Source organism: Pteropus alecto, unplaced genomic scaffold (genome assembly GCF_000325575.1).
Source record: "Pteropus alecto unplaced genomic scaffold, ASM32557v1 scaffold88, whole genome shotgun sequence".
Classification (NCBI taxonomy): Eukaryota; Metazoa; Chordata; class Mammalia; order Chiroptera; family Pteropodidae; genus Pteropus; species Pteropus alecto.
Window position 1 is genome coordinate 9,804,761 of NW_006494611.1, and position 21,312 is coordinate 9,826,072.

General features: G+C 40.3%; 1 pseudogene; it reads right to left on the reverse strand.

The window, feature by feature from the left end:
- Window positions 1-16,710: 16,710 nt before the first annotated feature.
- LOC107196694 lies at window positions 16,711-17,100 on the reverse strand (annotated as a pseudogene).
- Window positions 17,101-21,312: the final 4,212 nt, after the last annotated feature.

The window sequence follows — 21,312 nt, forward strand, 5'->3', positions numbered from 1 at the left end:
CATTTGATTTCTCCTTTTGCTTATGTTTTCCCCACCTGGAATGCTTCCCCTTCCTTTCGACTTAGTCCAAATCCTTCTCCACGTTCAGGGTGGTTCAGTACCACCCAGTCAGTCAAAAATTCTGTAGGAAGAGCCATGGAAAGTAAGGAAAGACCTCAAGTCAGGAATACAGAAAGAGGGGAAAACAAAAGAGGGAAAGCAGCGGGGATGCCACGCATGCCGGCCGGGGCCAGCAGGACACAGGCACCCGTCCATCAAAGGCATGAGTGGATTGGCAACGGAGATCAGAACCAAGGCAAAATTCTGTGCACTACTGATGACGTTGAGGCTGTTTCTAATGGCTAAAGAGAAGACTTGTGAGAGCAGGATCATGGGCTAGGGCTAATAAAATAATGATGACAATAATAATTATAGCATATTAGATAGGATTAGCTTCACTTTGAGAAACTAAGATCTGAAAAATAATGGTTTAATTATGAGTAAAATCAATTTATATTTTATGAAAAGAAATCTTCAGGAAGTCCAAGCTGGAGTGGCAGCTCCCTGCTCATTAAGACCCAAGATCTTTAGCTCTCTGTGGTGCCATTGCCAGGGTGTGGCCTTCTTCACACCCCAAAATAGCTGTTGGGGCACCAGCCATCATATTAGAGTCAAGACCAGTAATAGGGAGAAGGATGGTGAAGAGTTTCTCTTCTATTTAGGGAGACTTCCTAGAAGTCCCATGCAATATTTCTGCTCAGAACTCATTGGCTTAGTCTCATGGCTACGCCTAGCTTCAAGGAAGTCTATATGCTCAGATAAAATTCAGGGTTATGTTACTGAAAAAAAAGAAGAGAATAGATTTGGGAGCACACAGCTAGCAGTCTGTGCTACCATTTATTGAGGCACTGTGGTAATTTACATCTATTACCTCTTAATTTTTATACCAATCCTACAAGCAAGTTCATAGTGGAAGGAAGAGTAAGACATGGACTGTGCCTGAATCCAGAGCCTGGGCTTTCCCCCCCCCCCACCCCCTTCATTTTAGGCTTCGTGGAGACGTAATTTTCATGATATAAAAATCACAGACTAATTGGTAAATATCTTTTCTTTTGGCTTGACCCTACACACACACACACACACACACACACACACACACACACACACACACACACCACAATCTTATAGTGTCTGAAATTGCATCTTACCATACAGAACTCACTGGAGTTCCTCCTGTAGTATGTATTTAGTTATACTTTTTGGTATATCATTGGTCTTATTTGTGAAGAATATGTAAGGCTTTATAGTTTACAAAACGCAGGCAATGCTCAATAAAATTGGAATGATGTTCTAAAGGGAAAAATCATTTATTTTTGAGAACATTCAATGTAAACAGTTTTCACAAATGAGAGGTTTACTAAAATAGTTGTAAACGTGAGAGAAGGTAAGAAGGATGAAATTCTTCCTCCTACAATTTGTATTGTGTTTTGGATTGTTACTCTAGTTTTCCTGTAAAACAAATGAATGGAGAACTTGCCACATAGAGAGGCTAATACTAATTTTGTGGCTGATTAGTATCTAAGATGCTAGGAAGTAAGAACTCTTGGCAGAGTTGGATGAGTATCTCGTCCTTGGAGAGGCAGGGTGAGGGTGAGGCAGGATGGAGGAGAGGCGGAAGGCATATTTGATTACAAAAGGAAAGCTGTTTGGAAACAGAGTTTTAGACTGATAGAAATTGTAGACAGAGAAGGAAGAGAGAGACTAGGTTAAAAAAACACAGTGGGCATGGAATAAGGGTGACAGGACAGCAACTGGAGTTTAAGTATTTGCGAATAAGGCAGTTTCAGCTTTGAGGAGCTAAGGCTACCCTTACTTCCTCACCACTGGCTACCCTTAGCTCCTCCCAAACTCCCAAAGCTGAATTATACCCAAAGATTGCAGCTAAAGAGTGAACAGGCCCAGTAACTGCCAACATCTTGTCATGTGCACTGCCTTCTCTGGCTGTGTGAACTTGACTTGTCTGTATGCTGCGGTAAAACGAGTTTTGCAATCCGGAGTAGTGAATAAGGCTGGGTGTTGCCAAGGAAGGGAGTCAGAGAAAACCACAGGGAAAGGCTAGTTCCTAGAATGTCAGCAGCCACAGGGCAAGGACCAAGTCAGTTTCATTCCATGCTACATCCCCACGCCAAGTACCTGGTTCATGGTTCCTTCCACTCTTATCCAATGAGGTTTTGTTAAATGAATGAATGAATGAATGAATGAAGAAAAGACTCTGGCCCCGAGGTCACAAGCTAAGAAGGACATATAAGCACCGTCCTGCTGGCCCTTTGGGGATGTCAGGAAACAGTCTATGGGAGGCAGCCCTGGTCTATTTCACTACGTAGACAACTGCAGGTTGAAGTCTGCCTGGTTATGACAGACAATGTGGTGGGTCTCTGGTGTGGGGTCCGGGGCCTTAAATGGCAGAGACTGAGAAATCACAAATTGGATAAGGTGAGAATTTTGTCCTTCCTGTGTCTCTTTTTTCCCAATTCCTACCATTCATTGATCTCTTACTAAGTCTCAGGCATGGTCCTAAATGCTATACATGCATCATCTCATTTAATCTCTTGATATTTTAGGGTTGACAGCAACATTCCCATTTTCCAGATGAAGAAACTGGAACTTGAAGAGGTTAAGCATCCTGTTCAAGGTGTCAAACTCTGAAGTGAGGAAGCAAGATGCCGATCCAACTCCCCCTGACACCAAAGCCCTCATCTTAACCACCCCACTCCCTGCCTCTACCTGCTCCACACTGCCTCACTTACTCAACCCATATGCAAAACGTATTTTGTTTATTTAACATTTTATTTCGAGGGATTTTTCAGATGAACTGAAATTTCAGAAAAACAGTACGAAGTATTCCCAAATACCCTTCATCCACATACCCCAATTATTGGCTTTTTACTGTTGGGAGTAAATATTGGTTACATTTTTTGACGACATTTTTATAGTCCCTTGGACTTAAATTTTCATTCATTTTTGGGGGGATGGCAGACTCTCATTGAGAGCAAGGAGAAGAAGCAACGTGGCAGCGGGGCGGTGGGCAGCAAGCTCCGCTGACTGTGTGGGAGCCCTGAGCTCCTGGAACAGTTGCGTTGCCTCCCAGCATTCCCCCGGAGGACAAGAGGGTCGCCCAGTGGCTCTCCTAATAGGGAGGCTTCTGAGGAATGTCCCAGAAGCCAGGCTTGAGAAATTTATTAGCTACAGAAGAAATCTAAACAAGGGAAACATTGGCGATGACAGCCCCTCAGAACTATTCCACCTCTTACTCCCTTGAGCTGTCAATTCAGGGCAGAAAGACTTACTCTGCTTAGGGACTGAGTTGAATACTGGGGCAAATGGTAAGGCTGTCAATGGGGCTGCCTCTATCAACAGAAAAATGAGATGGTTGACTAGAAAAGATAAAGGAGGCTTGGTAGAAATTTCCCCACTAGTAGGCACATCAGGAACCCTCAGTTGGGGAAAAACTCACAATTATTTTGGAAACAAAATTAGGAGGCTGGAAGGTGGGTGGAAGGAGGCAGGACAAGATGAGACAAGTCCTCACACAAAAACAAGGCGATCCAACTCTGTTTCCTGCCTAATGCTGGTGGTCTTTGGGAGGGGGGCCGCTCAGGCGGAAGGGGGCCTTGTTAGGCGCGTCACTCAGAGAAGCCAGGCGGCCAGAACACAGAAGTCCTAAGGGTGGAACCTACCCACGATGCAGGTAGAGCCCCAGTTCCGCCCCCAAGCAAATCTAGACTGTGAAATGAAAAGGGAATTTGGCAAATGCTTCTGAGACACTTTTTGCATACAGAATAAAAGCAAAATCCACGGAGAGTGAAGAAGAGACATTGCCCGTTGCCCGGCTGGGATCATTCATCGTACCTGGAAGCTTTCCTCGTCCTTTCTCCTTGCATGTTCTCTGTGCCTCCTTCATGCCCACTGCATCCTGCAGTCTTTCACTGACCCAAAGACAAAATAAAACCAAACCCAGTGGGGACTTGCCGAGGCTGTCAAGCTGGGCAGATCTGGATTCAAGTCCCAACTCTGTTACCAACCAGCCTGGTGGCCATTTAACCTCTCTGATTCCTCAACTTCAAAGTGGAGATGCTGACACCACTTCCATAAATTTGATGTGATGATTGAAAGAGAGCGTCCATGTCAAGTGCCCAACAGGACTCCTGGCAAGCAGTCTTGTTTCTGACTTCTCAGGCCACTTTCCCCTCACACCTGCCTGCCCTTGATCTGTGATAACACTGGGGGCCAGTATGCTCTTCTGTCCTTGTCCATTTTCTCCAGATTATGGTGGAAATAGACCAAGGAACCTGAATCTGGGTTTGACTCCTGGTTCTGTCACTTGACTGCTGTGTGATCTTGGACAAGTCACTTAACCTCTCTGCGCTCCAACATCCCCACTTGCAAAATGAAAAATTGTACCTGCCTCGAATAAGATAATGTAGGCAAGTGCTTTGTAAGTGTCAAAGCACTTTATGAGAGTCAGCTGCTGTTTCACTGCCCTTCCCAACTCCTTCAACAATCCCTTCGCCCCCACACCAAGCCCAGCCTGGGTGGAAGGAGCCCCAGACAGGGAGGGGGGCAGGAGCTCTGAGCTTGGGTCCCAGCCCTATCATCAATTTTAAGTCCTTCAGCAAATCGTGATATTCCCACGGCCTCAGTTTCCTCACATGTAAACTAAAGTGGCCTCTTCTACTGTGAGTTTCCACACATACATCGTTGAAGGGGTCGGTAGTTTATTTTCTGACAGGAGTACAGTCAGGCTTCAAGGACGTCACCACTTGTGTGTGCAGGTCTGCTCTCACTGAATTCTTCTATTAATATGGCCTGGCCCAGGCACTTCTCAGCCATGTGTGAGCCTGAGGGTGACTCCAATGCTTGGTTGAGAATAATTGGTCTTTTTGACCCTTAGCAGGGGAAACGTCTCCAGTTGGGGGGAAATGAAGTTGTCAAACATAGTCCTTAAGGAGAGGGAGATTTATAGGGGATCACATACAAAAGCACAGGAATTAAACAAACAAACAGGGAAAGCACTTAAAAGCTCAGACCAAACAATGTATACCGCACGCTATGCTCAGGCGGGTCAACCAGTGGCCCGAGGTCTCCCCAAGCACCACCCAGGCGTAACAGCCCAGACAATTGTTCATCTTCCAAAAAGCGCTTCCCAGAAACCATAGGGTTGCAGGAAGGTAAAGCCAATGACTTCATCAAGGGGAAGAAATAGCAGCAGTCTGTACAGCCCTTTGGTGACTGTTTTGTTTTCAAAACGTGCCTTTGTGTAGCTCCAGATTTGGGCCTTGCGATCTCTCCAACCCCTCCTCACGGCACCCTGCTTCCTGACTACCTCGGTCACACGGCTCCTCACATCCCTCCAGCTGGGCTCCCCATCATGGTCCTCTTTCAAGTAGGGTCTCCATAAAATACAGGATATTCAGTTAAATTCGAATTTCTGGTAAACCACAAATTCTTTGTTTGGCATAATTATGTCTCATGTGATGTTTGAGATATGCTAAAAAGTATTCATGGTTTAGCTGATGTTTAAATTTAAGCGAGCATTCTGTGTTTTTATTTGCTAAATCTGGCAACCGACCCAAGACATTTTCACTTGCTGTTATCTCTGTCTAGAACATATCACCCCTGCATCTTCACTTGGTCAGCTCCTTGTCATTCAGGCTCCATTCAAATGTCCCCCACTTACAGAGATGCTCTCTGAACCCCCGTCCCCATTTAAAGTAGCCACCCTGCCCCCACCGTGCCTCTCTAGCACATTCCCCTGTATTACTTTTTTCACTCTGAAATAAATTTATTTATTGGTTTTCTAGCTTAATATCTATTTCCTCCAGGTAGGATGGTAGCCATTGCTGTGTTTTTCCCTGATCACTTGTCATCAGGTATTTAATAAATATCTATTGAAAGGATGAATAAGTGGAATATATGCTTTAGAGCAGTGCTTCACAAAATTTAACAAAAACCCTAGATATTTTGTTCAATTTTGTTAAAACCCAGATTCTGATTCGGTCGGTTAGGCATGAGCCTAAGATTGTGCATTTTTAACAAGCTTTAAATGATGCTGACGCTGCTGGGACATGGGCCACGGGCCATATATTAAGAGGCAATAGAATCCCCTGCAATGATGGAAATGTCTTATAACTGTACTGTCCAACACAGCAGCAACCAGCCACATGTGGCTGTCGAGTATTTGAAAAGTGGATACTGCGAATGAGGAATCAAATTTTAAATTTTATTTAATTCTAATTAATATAAATTTAAATAGTCACATGTGACTAGTGGCTACTATATTGGGCGTGGCACTAGGGAAGTGGTTCTCAGTCTTGGGGCATATTAAAATCACCAGAAGCACATTTAAAAATACAGATGCCCAGGACATACTCCAGACCAATTAATTAAATCAGGATCTCTGGGTTTGGGTCTCAGAGCCTTGGTTTTTATTTTTGTGTTTGTTTTTGTTTTAAGTTCCTCTGGTTATTCCAAAGTGCATCCATAGTTGAGGAGCCTGCCTTAAGAGTGCGGGTGCCCAGCAGGCCCCTCCCAGGCACCAGCCACTGATGCATGGAGCCATCTCTATATACTGCCACAGGATATACTCAGGACACCTTGAAGCTGCTAATCCTAGCATCAACACTGTGATTTTCCTTGAAGGATTTCCTTTACTTTAACGAAACTGGTATTGGCTAATATTAACACATCATCACAAACTGTTAACACAAATGCTTCTTTGATGTGTGGCCTCCTAGACATTGTCATATGTACATATACATCCTTAAAAAAAAAAAAAAAAGAATTTATTTTATAGACTGTTTTTGCTTTTTCACTCAATCTACAAAAGAAATCTTTCCAGGTCAGAATATATAGCTCTATGTAATTTTTTAAAATGCTACATATGCACTTTAAAAAATGCAGCATTTTTTTTTTTAACTGGTTAAGGAAGCTTGAACATTTTTCCTTTTTACTCAACTGCATTTTGTAATTTTTCAACAACGAAGATACATTATGTAAAAAGAGGTCATACATGCTTTTTAAAAAATAGTATTGAAGAAAAAAATAGTATCGAAGAGCTAATGTAATAACACCTTAAAAGGAAAAACAGCTAGTTTCATTTTTGTTATTTTCCAGTTCTTCTCCACATACAAGAACTAGAGTAAATATCTTTACCTAGTTATAACCATGCTGAAATACTACTTTGTCACATTATTTGAAACACTTGTCCATAATTTTACAGAGCTCTCTTAAAGGCTTATAAAAGGGGTGGAGGGCATGGGGTGGTGGAAGGTGCTGGGCTATTCCATAGGGCCGTGTCTAGAGCTCCAGGCACAGAGCCCTTAGCAGTCTGGTGAACTCCCTGGACCCCTTCTAAGAGTAATACTTTCAAATCCATAAAATGAAATACAGAGGATTACAAAAGAAACTGATAACATTGAAATAAAATTTTCAAAATAAAAATATGTAATACAGTAATGATATATGGACTTCTTTGTGTCTTAAGGAACAAGTCCAGCAGTAAGTCTAATTTCTATCATAATTTCAAAGTAGTGATGAATACAAATATTTCATGATCGCTACAACACAATAATGTGATTTGAAAACATCTGTGATTTCCATTGGTCTCAGGATCACTATTACAGTGGCAGTGTGTTGTTTACATTTGTAATTGAAGGAAATGCTACATATTTCGTTTTATGTTAGCAAAAACAAAGATGCCATTTTTTTTTTTTTCCAACCGAAGTTCACAGACCTCCTGGATTTTACAAGAGTAGTAGATTCTAGGTCAACAGGCATCTGCTCCACAGAATTTCTATACGTATTAGCCTGGGAAAGGTGAAGGGAGAAAATTATTTCCAAATCTCTTTCCCAAAAATTTCATTTTTAAATCCCTTCTACAAAAAGCACCAGCCTCTCCAGCTCCCATGACTATGAGATCCTTCAGAATTAATTTTGGGGTATCTCCCATCTCTAGCCATCTGCCCAGCCCCCTACATCTTCCACTCCCCACCATCCTCTGCACATACACAGAAAGAAGCTCGTCTTGACATCTAACAACCCAGCACGTTCCATATTTACACTAGATTTAACATGCACATCTCTCCCTCTTCCTTCCTGATAGTTATGAAGTCGTCTAACAAGTCCAGTCAGTTCTGAATGAAGGAAGCTGGATAATCTGCCTACTTACTGGAGGCTGCCTTATCCAAATAGATGTTTTTCATCACACAAGGTATTTTCCAGGACTTTGCAAATCCAGAGGATCAGTCTTCTTCCTTCACACAAGCATCGGCACTGGATTCATTTCTGAAATCACCGGCATCAACCAGGCTCTGGTTCTTGGCCCAGGTTTCAGAAATTATCTGCAATTGTACTCTCTTTCTTCCACCAATAATTATAACATACTGCATTTGTGTGGCATCTTATGCTTCTCAGAAGTAACATTCATATACAAAATGCTGGTGTCCCAAGAATCAGGATGTGGACCCAGAACTCCGGGTTGCTAACCTAATGTTCATTCTATGATGCCATGATTCAGTTATTACTATTTCCATTACAGCGCAGAATCCCTTAAGTAAACCTGTGTCCCCTTTAGCTAACATGAAAATCTCATGTTACTTGAAAATCGTAAATTCTTAAAGTATTGTGGCTAAAAACAAATCAAAGCAATAGGAATTTTAAAAATACTCTTTATTTTTTAAAAAGTCTACTCTTATTTTGATTTTTAAAAATGACATAACCCCTCCTTCTTGGGTTAACCAGGATAGTGGTCATACTAGATGTCACTGTGAGTTTTGATGTTGACTATTGGCCTCCCTTTTTTAAAAATCCTGCATAGGGTCAAAGAGCATAGCAGGAGTCATTTTCATGGCCACAATTGTGCTGCTCCACAGAGGTATGGACACTCTTCTCCCAATGCCACACTAAATGGCCACATACAGCCAGAAAAAAAATAAATAAATAAATAAAATAAAATACTAATTCCTCCAAATGATTTTAAAAATTAAAAACATACTTAAATTCCAAAAAGTTTAGGTTTCATTAGTTGTAAGCAACAGGAATCAAGTCACTCTAACTTAAACAATAAAATGAATTTCTCAGAAAAATACAGAGCAGCTCACAGAATCCAAGGAAACTCTGGAGATTCAGCTTTGGAATGCACCAGAACCAGGAGAGCTCCTGGGATCTAGGTAGCAGGAATCCATGGACAATCCCTTGAGGGCAGAAATTAGCAAAATTTTTCTGTAAAGGTCCAGATTGTAAGTACTTTAGGCTTTGTGGGACAGTCTCTATCATAACTACTCAATTTTATCCTTGTAGCATGAAAGCAGCAATAGACAATACATATAGAAATGATTATATCTATTTCCCAATAAAACTTTATTTATAAAAATTGCCAGAGGACCAGATTTGGTCCTGTGGCCCTACTTTGTTGACCTTTGCTTTAGGCTATATCTTTTGGGTGTATCTGCTCTATTTTCAATCTTCACATCACTTGGCTCAAGATTCATATTCAAGGTGGAGAGTATCTGATTGGCAGAACTTGGGTTACTTACTCATTCTTTGGCCAGGGGAGGGGTGCATTTACTGGGCTAGGGGTACATTTACTGGCCAGACTTTATCCAATTTGAAGGTGTGATCTCCCAAAGCAAAATTAAGGACAGTCACCAAAAGAAAGAGGAATGGATACAGGTGAGGCAGAAACAACAGATGTTTGTCACATTATCTTCTAGCTTTCTTCCTCATCTTGTTAGTTTCTCTCTACCACTTCACACTCTAGGGAAGGAGTCATAGAAACCTAGGTGATAGTAGCATCAGAATACAGTGGTTTTTTTTTTTCAACCAACACTTACTAAGTGAACATTATGTAACAAAATCACATTTCCCAAGTCTGGTAATTAGAATTGAACCATAAAGAATGTCAACTGAATGATAAAGACTACCAGCAAATTCAGTCCTTCATTTTATAGAGGAAGAAAAGAAGGACCAGTGAAGATATGGGGGGTAGGGGGTGTCCATGCATTGCCATCTCCAACAGAATGTAGTCACATATTTCTGTGAATGACATGTGCCCCCATGGAGTTGTGCAGAGCAGCTCTGGGAGAAGTGGGTGGCTTGGGGTTTGAGTCAGTCCATGAACAGGATGGGATGAGAACTTTGTTTTCTGACTTTCAATCCAGGCCTCTCTCTGTTGCACCATTAAGTCTAATTAAGCCCAAGGCTTGATTTCTCCAACAGAAATAATCCTCTTTCCTCTTCCCTCCAACGAGCCAGGACCTGGCACTTTTGCCTTTGTAGATTCAGAGCCTGATACACGCCTCTGTGGAGCAGGCACAGCTTTGGTGGCAGGATTTGAAAAATACATACTGCACTAACTCCCAGTGATATATATCCCACTAGCCTATTACAAGGCTGAAGTTAGAATGACTTGTGAGTGAAGACAACTGCTCTTTTACATTCTAGCAAGTCATTCCCGGGAAGAATGCCCTGTTTTTTTTTTCTTGCAGCAAAGTATTCGGGTCTCAGATGTCCTGGAGTCACTCTACCTCTGTTGTCAGGCTAGCCCTATTTTGACCTTCACCCCCACTTCTTCTCTTCCAACACCTTACCCTTTGGAAGGCGGGAGGTAGGGGCTCTTTGATCTTGGCTCAGGTAGAAACCAGAGGAAATCCTAGATTAGGCTTTGAAGGCCAAAGAATGTCTACCAGCCCCAGGGAGGGGCACTCGATTGGACCGAGATAAGAGCATGGATTTTATGTTTATGTTTATGAAAAAGATTGCATTTTATGATGTTTCTATAAAAGTTGAGCTAATCAGTGTAGGTACTAAATAGAATGGTTTTGATAGGGAAAAAAAACCAACACATTGTACATGAAAATAGGGTTAAGGGTGACCAGATGTCCCAGTTTTCTCAGGACTGAGAGATTTTCCAGGACTTGGGACTTTTAGTAATAAAACAAGGACAATCTTGGGCAAACAGGGGTAAATAATAATAATTTACTATGTGTCAGGCACTGTTCGAAGCACTTTACATTCATTTACTTCTAAATCAACTTAATGAGAGAGGTATTATATTTATTTCTGTTTTAAAAATGAGGACATTGAGGATTGAATAAGGCAAATAACTCACCCGAGGTCACGTGGCTAAGTGTGGAACAGAGACTGAAACCCAGGTCTGTCTGACTCCCAAATTCATGTTCTTAACCATCATGATAATTTTTTTCTTCCAAAAATATATGTAATAAACACATATTAACCTTTTAGGGATTATTGTGTTGAATCGGGGAGCTGTGGACAAGCCATATCTATGACCACTCTTCAACTGGAAAAAATTTAGAAAAAAATTTTCAGGACACAATGTGCCTAATTATTCTTTAAAATGAAATAGAATGTTCAGAAATAGAGACAAATACATACGAGAACTTACTATTTGATAAAGATGAGACTTCAAATCAGTGAGGGAAAAGTGAATTATTCATTAATGTTGCTGGGACAATTAGGTAGCTGTCTGGAAAAAAAATAAAGCTGAATCCCTATTTCACACTTTATACTAAAATAAATTCCAAACAAAAACAAGGGTTTGTGTGTGGGAATGAAATCAAAGAACTATTAGAAGGAAGCATGGGAGTGGGGATCTTTCTGAATATGGCACAAAATTCAAAAACCGTAAAAGAAAAATTTAACTACATTTAAAAAATACTCTGCATGGTAAAACAAAATTAAAAGATAAAATCAATTGGGGTAAATATTTTCAATGAATCACAAACCAAGGAAAAGTTTTCTTAATGGATAAAACATTTGTACAAATCACAAGAAAAAGATTAATGAACAATACAATAACACAATGCAACGTAATAAGGAAATCATGAGGAGGGACAGATGGTTTACAGAAAAGACTGACTCCTAATCATCTGAAAAGATATTCAGCCTCATTAATAATAAGAGAAATGAAAATCAAGACTATAATGAAGCACTGTGTCCACCCATTGGATTGGCAAAGATCTCAAAATCTGATAACGCTTTGTTGGTGAGAGTGTAAATTGGTATAGTCTCTTTAGAGAGTAATTGGCAAGGTCTATCACAATTTTAAAAAAAACCATAACTTTTGATTTGATGATTCCACAGAAACACATATAGGAAAATTATCTGCAAGGGCTTTAGTTGTAGCATTTTTTTGTCGTTGGAAGCAACCTGTACATTCATCAAAAGGAAGTGGATAAATAATTGTGTTACATCTATACAGCAGAATATGCAGCTATGGAAAAGAATGAGGGACTACCTTTAGTGATAAGAAATATTCTCCAAGATATAATATTAAGCAAAATGAAGAATGATGTATAAAGTATGCTACTATTTGTATGTGTGTTTCCTTAAGGAAGGTACATAATACATTGTGTATATGCATGTTTATAAATGAAAAAAAATCTCTGGAAAGATATGCAAGAAAGTGGTAGCAGTGGTTCCCATAGGAAGAGAGACTTCCTTTCCTTACAGACTTACTTTTATATCTTTAAAAATGTGTAATATGTTAACTTCCAGTTATAAAATAAGTAAGTCATGGGGATGTAATGTACAGCGTAGAGAAAGTCAATATCGTAGTAACTTCGTACGGTGACAGATGGTTATTAGACTTATTGTGGTGATCACATCATAAGATATATAAATGTCGAATCAATATGTCGTACATGTAAAACTAACAAAATATTGTGTCAATACTTTAATTAAAAATAGATTTAAAAAATATATACATACAAACAAACATACATACATACATCATACATACATACACACATCATACATACACACGTACATCATACACACATGCATCATGCATACATACATACACACATACAATTTTTTTAAATGTAAGAGGGACCTGGGGCTAGATTCATGGATGTGCAACCTGTGCACTTACAAATGGCCCTGTACCTGGTTCTCTCTGATACTGTCACACTGAAATTCTTAATAATTTTTTCCTCTTGCACTGGGCTATATAAATTATTTAGCTAACTCAGGAGAGACCCTTGATTTACAAATGCTGTCTGAGGCTGAGTCCTGATTTAAAAGGAGGTACTTGTGGAATTCAAAGACATTTTTATTTTCTTGCAGCCACTTATTAGTGGCCGTTAAACAATGAATATCCAAATAAATCTTTGCAACTGCAAACAAACAGAATCATTAGTATTTGCCTGATCACTCAAAGCCACACATTTACCAGCAGTAATACCTACCCTCACATCACAGAATGAGGGTCACTCTGCCCAAACTGGAAAAGTCGTTTACAATTCTTCAAAAACAACTTGACATTTCAGCTTTCTGTGAAAGAAAGCCCTGCGCAATGAAAACCTCATGTGGTTTCTGCCTGCCGAGTGGACTAAACAAAATGATGGTTCTGTTAAAATACATATGCATGACATGTTTTGCTTTTAGGAATTTTGTTATGATAACCTCTAGAGGCAAACATACACTGTGTCACTAGTTCTACCTGGTTACGGTTGCAATGGTTTGCCCATCTCAAGTCTAAAGAGCCCTTACAAATTCGTCAGCTTCAACAAAGAATGTTTATCTGCAAGTGAATAGGTTCTAAATATATTTTATTATAGGACTAGAATGGTGCCAGAAACACTACAGCAAAATGAACCAAAGATAACGTTCAAAGGATAAGGATGGAGAAAGATGCAGCTTAGAAAACTGTGATGTGCATTTAATTTCTCAGCTGTTAAATACATAAAACATTACTTACTTCACAAAACCACACAATGGATTAAATGAGATAATGGATGTGAACATGCTTTGTAATTTGCTGATTACTAAGGTAGCATCATCCATAGTGTTACAGAGTATTTGCGTTTTTAATGCCTGTGCTGTTTTGAATGGGAGCAGGCAGCCAAATTTAATGCCTGCAACACTAACTAAAAAAAACCTTTTTTCCTGAAGTATAAAAGTAATGCGGTGCCTCACAATATAAAGTAAACAATCCAAAAGTAAATAGGGTAAAAGTGAAAGTTCCCCTTTACCTTCTGCCACAAATCCTACTCCTCTATTAGCACAGTGTGAATTCTTCTAAGAGATTTTTTTAATGCTCTGAATAATTTAAAATAAAACCACTAGAACTCTATGAGATGCATCTCAACTCCTTCCCCCACCTTAGAGAATGTTATCACTTCTCACAGGGTAAGATCCTCACCACTAAACCTTTTGCAGAAGAAGCACATTCATTAAATGAGTTGCTTAATGCAACTGCTTCCTGTCTGTTAAGAATATTCTCAAGCAGTCATTTAAAAAGTAGCACTGCCATTAGGTGTTAGAATACCTTTTAAAAGCACTTTGCATATATTGCTTCTTCAGTTTTTACAAAGACTCTATTAAGTAGGTAGGATTACTAGTCCCATTTTCGAGATGAAGAATCTGAGGCACAGAGAAGTCCAGTGCTTGTCACACATGGGTAAGTGGCAATCTGTACTTCGAAGCCCCTGTGGTGGATGTTCCTCATGCAAGGCTTTTGGAAAGTGTGAGCTCAGCCTCCATCACAGAATGCCAACATTTCTCCAAGGCCATGTGCATCAAAATCCCCAGAGTCTTAAAAAAGGAAGATTCCTGGGCTTCAATCTAAACCTATGGATTGTAGTGTGTAACCTCAGAATCTGCACTTAAAAAAAAAATTATTTTAAACTCTTTTTATTGTATTACAATATATATTACAAAAATTTACCATTTAAATTATTTCCAAGTGTACAATTCAGTGGCATTAGGTACATTTGTATTGTTGTACTTAACTATCATCACCATCTATCTCCAGAACTTTTTCATCTTCCCAAACTGAAATTCTGCATCCATTAAACAACAGCTCCCATTCTTTCTGCCTCTATGTATGTGATTATTCTAGGTACCTCACATAAGTTAAAGCATACAATATTTGTCCTTTTGTGTCTGGCTTATTTCACTTACTTAGCATAATATCCTCAAGGTTCATCCATGTTGTAGCCTGTGTCAGAATTGTCTTCCTTTTTAAGGCTGAATAATATTCTACTGTATGTACAGACCACACTTTGTTTATCCTTCATCCATCAATGAACACTCGGGTTGCTTCCACCTTTTGGCTATTGCGAATAATGCTACTTTGAATAGAGATGTAAAAATGTCTGTTCAAGTCTCTGCTTTCAATTTGTTGGGTACATACCTAGATGTGAAATTGCTGGATCAAATGGTACCTATGCAATACTTAGTTTCTGTTTTCTTCTTTTTAAATCTTACTTTCATAATAGCTGTCCTAATGGGCGTGAAGTGGTAACTTTTAACATGCTCCTCCAGATGATTCATATTCACACCAAAGTTTGAGAAGTACTTAGGTCTTTAGAAATCCTGGCAACAGGAAGAGAAGGGGCAGTGAGCCTTCTGAGAAGCAAGGCAGGCATTTGGCTAGAGTGTCATCATCAATAGTAGATGGATGAGAAAAGTTTGACCACCCCCAAAATGAAATTTTTTTTTTTAAAGAATAGTCTTAACCCACCTACTAAGAAGTTGGTAGGTGGAAAAGAAACAGGGAAACTGTTTCTGACCTTGGTAGCTGCCCTGAGCTGGTTCAAAGCAAAGAAAAAAATTCTTCAAACCAAATTACCCCACAGCAGTCTTGAACAGTGCTTTGCAATGTCCAAAAGGGGAAAAAAGTTTCCTTTTTGGCAATGTCTGGCTAAGTGAGTATAGTGAGACACAGGTGAGGAAAACTAATGCCAGTTATGACTGAGAGGAGGGAAGGAAGCAAGGGAGAGGAGACCTGTAAAAGGGTGGACCTATGAGCCTACGACCTTGGGTTTCCCTCCACCTGAAACTTTCCTTAATACTCAGATTCGTATTCACATAATTTTTGAATGGGCAAATAAATGCATTGGTAAGAAATTGGAGGAATAAAATGGGACTCAGGCTTTCGACTGATGAAATTGTGACCTCTAGTGGTCTTTCTCTGCACTTTCAAGTCATCAGGGATTAGTAGCAAAGGTAAGGAAAGGACAGGTGGTGGGGGTCCGTGACAGTCTTAATTCACTAAAATTGGCTGGATTGGGGAGAATTTTGAAAATATCCCCCTTAATCTCATTTCCTATGGTAATCTGGATGCTGGCAGTATTTTCCGCAATGAAGAGTGTCATTTCTTGAGTGCTTCCACATCATACCACACTCCTCGGAACCACACAGAAAGGTTTTATTGTTATTGTTGTTATTATTACTATTCTTATTTAATGGTGGAGGAACAGAGGCTCAGAGAGATTAAGTGACTTTTCCAAGGCCACAGGCTCCACTCTTGAACCACAGCTGCTCTCAACACGTAAGCACATAAGAACATAACGGAAAAGAAACGGTAAGATCATTGGAAGGAAAATCCATGTCCCCTTATTTAAGTTCTCTGCCGTGCAAGCGGGAAGCAGAGATATACACTCTAAAATAACTTTATGGAATTTTTGTACCATACAAATTATAAAAATTATTTGTAGAAAAATTAGAAGACACAAATAGAAAAAAAAGGAAAACAAAGTGATTTATAATGCCACCATGCAGGCTATTTACTATTTGTGTTTTGTTGTATATTATCCAAGACTTTTTATTATGTATATATAATTATATCATTGTTTTCTTAAGAAAGAATAATAATCTTTGTCATTGTTCACTGAGGCATTGTATTTGTATGTATGTATTACATCCCTAGAAAAAGAATCCCAGGATTTTCCCTCCGGTGTGTTTTCATCTTGCTTCTTCATGGTCCCTGTTGTCAGCTGAGGTCATTAGTATGATGAAACCAAACTGATGGGATAGAAGCAGATTGTTCTGTCCTTTTTCTATATCATCGACTTGCACACCAACTGGAGCTGATCGCTCCACACTTACTTAACCTGCCTGTGAGCTTTGCAACCATTTCCCCAGCTCTGTGACCGTTAATGGTTTCACAATCGCCAATGTAAGCACCTTTCATCATCAGTTAGAAACCAGACGATGACTTTGGAGCAAGGCTAGTAAGAACCTGGTGTTTAGCTCTCTTCTCAACCTGGTGTTGATGCTCCTGAGAGCAGTGGCCAGGATGTTCATGCACACCATTACGGTGCTACAGAAAGATGCTAGAAAGAGCGTGATAGTCTTTCATAATCTACTTTTCCCATTACTATATCAGAACATTCTAAAAGCTGCCTTTAACATTTTTCAGTGGCTTTATTCATAATAGTCAAATACTGGAATACCACCAAACAGCCAAATAGCCACCAATCAGTTGAATGAATAAACAGTTTATGATATATATGTATGATATATATTTATATGTATGTATATATATGTATCATAAAATTTACCACTTTAACCATTTTAAGTGTACAATTCAGTGGCAATAAATACATTCACATCATTGTACAATCATTACCACTATCCATTTCTAGGACTTTTCATCATCCCAAACTGTAATTCTGTACCTATTAAACAATCTCTTCCCTTGCTCCTCTCCCTTCAGCCCTTGGTAATTTCTATTCTATTTTCTTTCTCTCTGAGTTTGACCACACATTAGAATAGAATCACCTGGTATTTGTCTTTTCGTGACTGGGCTTATTTCACTTAGCATAATGTCTTCAGAGTTCATCCACGTGTCAGAATTTCATTCCTTTTGATGCTGTATAATATTCTCTTGTATGGCTATGCCACATTTTGTTCATCCATTCATCCACTGATGGACATTTGCTTTGTGCCTTTAACTTTTCAAGTGCCTTTTCTTGCCACCCATGTAATTACAAAGCCATGAGAGTATCAAGGAGTGATGTGTATCTCATTTGTGAGCCCAGCATATGGTGGTGGAAAGACACAACATTAAGTGAATGCCTCAAGGAAATTGCCCCAAGTTCTTAAATTTTTACCAAAGGCTGAAAAAAATGCACCCTATCTTAAACAGTGTTTTGCTGGGCACTTGGAGAAAGCATTCAAAGTAAACCAGAGAATCTTTTGTTGATCTGTAGCAGACCATGGTGTATGTTGTATGTGGTTTTGACCTTGAGACTTCGGCCAAAACGTAAATGAATTGAAGCAGTACTGAGAAGGAGACGACTGGGAGGCTTAAGGAACATCTTTTGAAGTTCGATAGAACAATTTAGGACAAACAAAAGTATACGAAAAGGTAATAAAAATGTAGTGGTAGTTACCTTAAAAAGTAGTTGAGGTTAAACTACTCATTAATATCTGTGGCACGAGTAGAGGAATGAATCTAAATTAATCCAGGCCCACAATAAATCTTCACCTACCGTGTACTCATTTTAAAGAGTGATTCCCTCTCTGTGATCTCATTTGGTTCAGTCCTGGTAACAACCAAGTGAGTCTGGCAGGGAAGGAATCACTCTCCCAAGTGCACAGATCAGGAAACCAAGGACCAGGGAGGTAAAGTGATTTGTGACACTATGCAAGAAATAGTGTTGGGCTTGGAGGCCAGAGTTCTCTGGGCTCTGCCACCTGGAGCTCCTAAGCTTCTCCCATATCACCATGGTATGGAGATTAAGGTGCAGATTCCTGATCTTTAGTGTCTGATGTAGTACAGAGTAATCTCTCTCTCCACTGGGTGTCCCCAGAGACCACATCAGAGATGCTCAATGGACAAACCACAGCCCAGCCCTCTCTACCACTTTTGTGTCTACTACACCTCTATATGCCTCAGCAATAAGAGTTTGTCTATGGATATTGTCTAAAATATGGAGCCATCTCTCCTTTTCCTCTTCTATAAAAATGCTGGGTCGACTCTGAGGGTAACCTTTAAATTCAAGGCTAAAATGCAATAATCCCTCCCCCGCCCCCAACAACAACAATTTAATATTTTTAAATCGCAAGATATTTTACAATCAATGTCAAAAGAAACGTTCCTGCCGCTACTTCCCCTGCCCTGTCCTCTGAATTGTTATCGAATAGACCTTGTCTTTGAATTGAAGACACCACTAAGCCCCTTGGGGTGTGGGAGAGACGGGGGTGGGGGTGGGGTGGGGCAGGAAAAGAACTGCTGGTGAGAGTCTGTCTGGGCTTTCCCTGCTGACGTGGATCCCATCACTCTGTTGCTGGTGAGACGGGATCTTGACTGTTCACCCAAGTCCCAAGCCCAGGCTGAAACCTTTATGTGTGAAAAGGGCTTGACATGAAATACACCAAAACATACCCTTAGGAGCTATGCAACAGCAATCCCACTCCTGGGCGTTGGAGAGAGGACTGAAAGCGCGTTCACAGGTAGCCGGGTTGGGAAGCACGGCATAGGGAATGCAGTCGGTGGTAATGTAAGGGCGATGTGTAGACCAGAGGGGTGACAGAGTAATCGGGGGACCACTTCATAAACTCTATAAATGTCTAACCAATGATGTACTGTGTACTTGAAACTAATAATAAAATAAAATAAAACGATAAAAAAAAAAGAAAAAGAAAATACGTTCACACAAAAGCTTGTTCATAAATGTTCACAGCAGCATTATGCATAACAGCCAAAAAGTGGAAACAACCCAAATGTCTATCAACTGATGAATGGATAAACAAAAGGTGGTATATGCACACAGTAAAATATCGTTTAGCCTTAATAAGGAAGAAAATTCTGGTACATCCTACAACACAGTTGCACCTTGAAAACACTGTGCGAAGTGAAAGTCAGTCACAAAAGATCATATATTATATGACTCCATTTATATGAAATGTCCGCAATAGGCAAATCCATAGAGACAGAAAGTAGATTAGTGGCTGCGGGGTTGGGGGACGGGGAAATGGGAGTGACTGCTAATGGCCTTGGGGTTGCTTTTTGCGGTGATGAAAATATTCCGGAATTAGGTAGCGGTGATGGTTGCACACCTCTGTGAATATACTAAAAATCATTGAATCATAGACTTTAAAATGATGAATTTTATGGTATATAAATAGTATCTCAATAAAAAAAATTTTTCAAAACAATAAGTGCTGTGTAAATAACTATATAACTTATACCTCAAAATAAATGATAAGAAAATGGAAGAAAGCTTTTGCAGCTTTCTCTTGGACTCTGGAAAGCTGGGCAGGAAGCACCTCTTTACCCAGAAGGCAGGACAGACTCCTGGGAAGCCAGAGTCTTTCAGCTTCCAAAGCTTCCGGTGGGGAGATCGGCGTAGCTGGAGAGAGCCCACGCCATCGCGAGGCATCTAGCACCCCTAGGTCCTTCGTAACACACGAATTCCTTCTAACATACCTGACGCACTGTCATCTGACACAGGAAATGGGGTTTCTGAGTGACTCCAGTGGACAGAATCAGGTGGATGAAGTGACAAGAAGGCACAATCAGATCAATAAGAAGAAAGACCCCTGAGAGACTGGGGCCGTCCAAACATGGTGTGAGGGCCCAGTCTGGGCTGCATTCAAGCAAAGCTGGAGAGCCACTTCTGGGACCTTGGGCATGTATGTATTCTCCTAACAGCAGAATGCATGTTCCAACTCTGAGGTCCTAAGTGTCTATACGAAGGAAGAGGGAAAACAGAAAAAAATACACCGGTGAGAAGGGAGGGTCAAAAAGGGGACGTTGCCAGAGTCCGTGAGAGGAGTAAGTGTGGGGCAGCTCCCTCTCTGTTTGAAGGTGGCTGTTTCTCAGCAGGTGAGCATTGACATGAGGAAGGCATAACTGTTAGCAGAGCCAGACTGTAGACTGACCCTGTTTGAGGGGAAACGTTGTTCAAACTCAAACCCTTGAGTGCTATCAGGAAGTCTCATGCAATGATTAAACACAATGCCTCTGGATTCAGCCAGTCCTGGATTCAAATTCTGATCTACTGTGTGACCTTGGGCAACGCATTAAGATCTCTGGGTCACCTTTACCCTGATTAAAAACACTGGAACAACAGGATCTGCTTCACAGATTTGTTCTAAGGATTACATGAAATCAGGTACAGTCCTTAGCCCTAATGTGCATTAACAGTAGCTGTTACAAACTGAGCTAAACAAATTTCATTATGCACAAACTATTAGGTTGGTTTTGGTAGATGTAGGTAGCTCCCAAACATTATGGGCTGTAGAGGGCTAGCTGCCTCCCTCACAATTTCACACAAGTTTCAGATCAAATTCTGCCACATTTTAGACATTTGTTAGATATACTTTTATCAGCAAGTAGACACAAAATCTGTTCTCAAAGCTGATCACAGCCCTGTCTTTTCAGGTGCTCGAACCAGGCCTTGCATGAAAGGTTTGCTTGAGGGAAATTCACAGTCTACAAACAGGATCAGATTAACCTTAAAGCTTTGAGCAAATCAAATTCTTTAACATTATGGCTGAACACAGGACCAAGTTAGG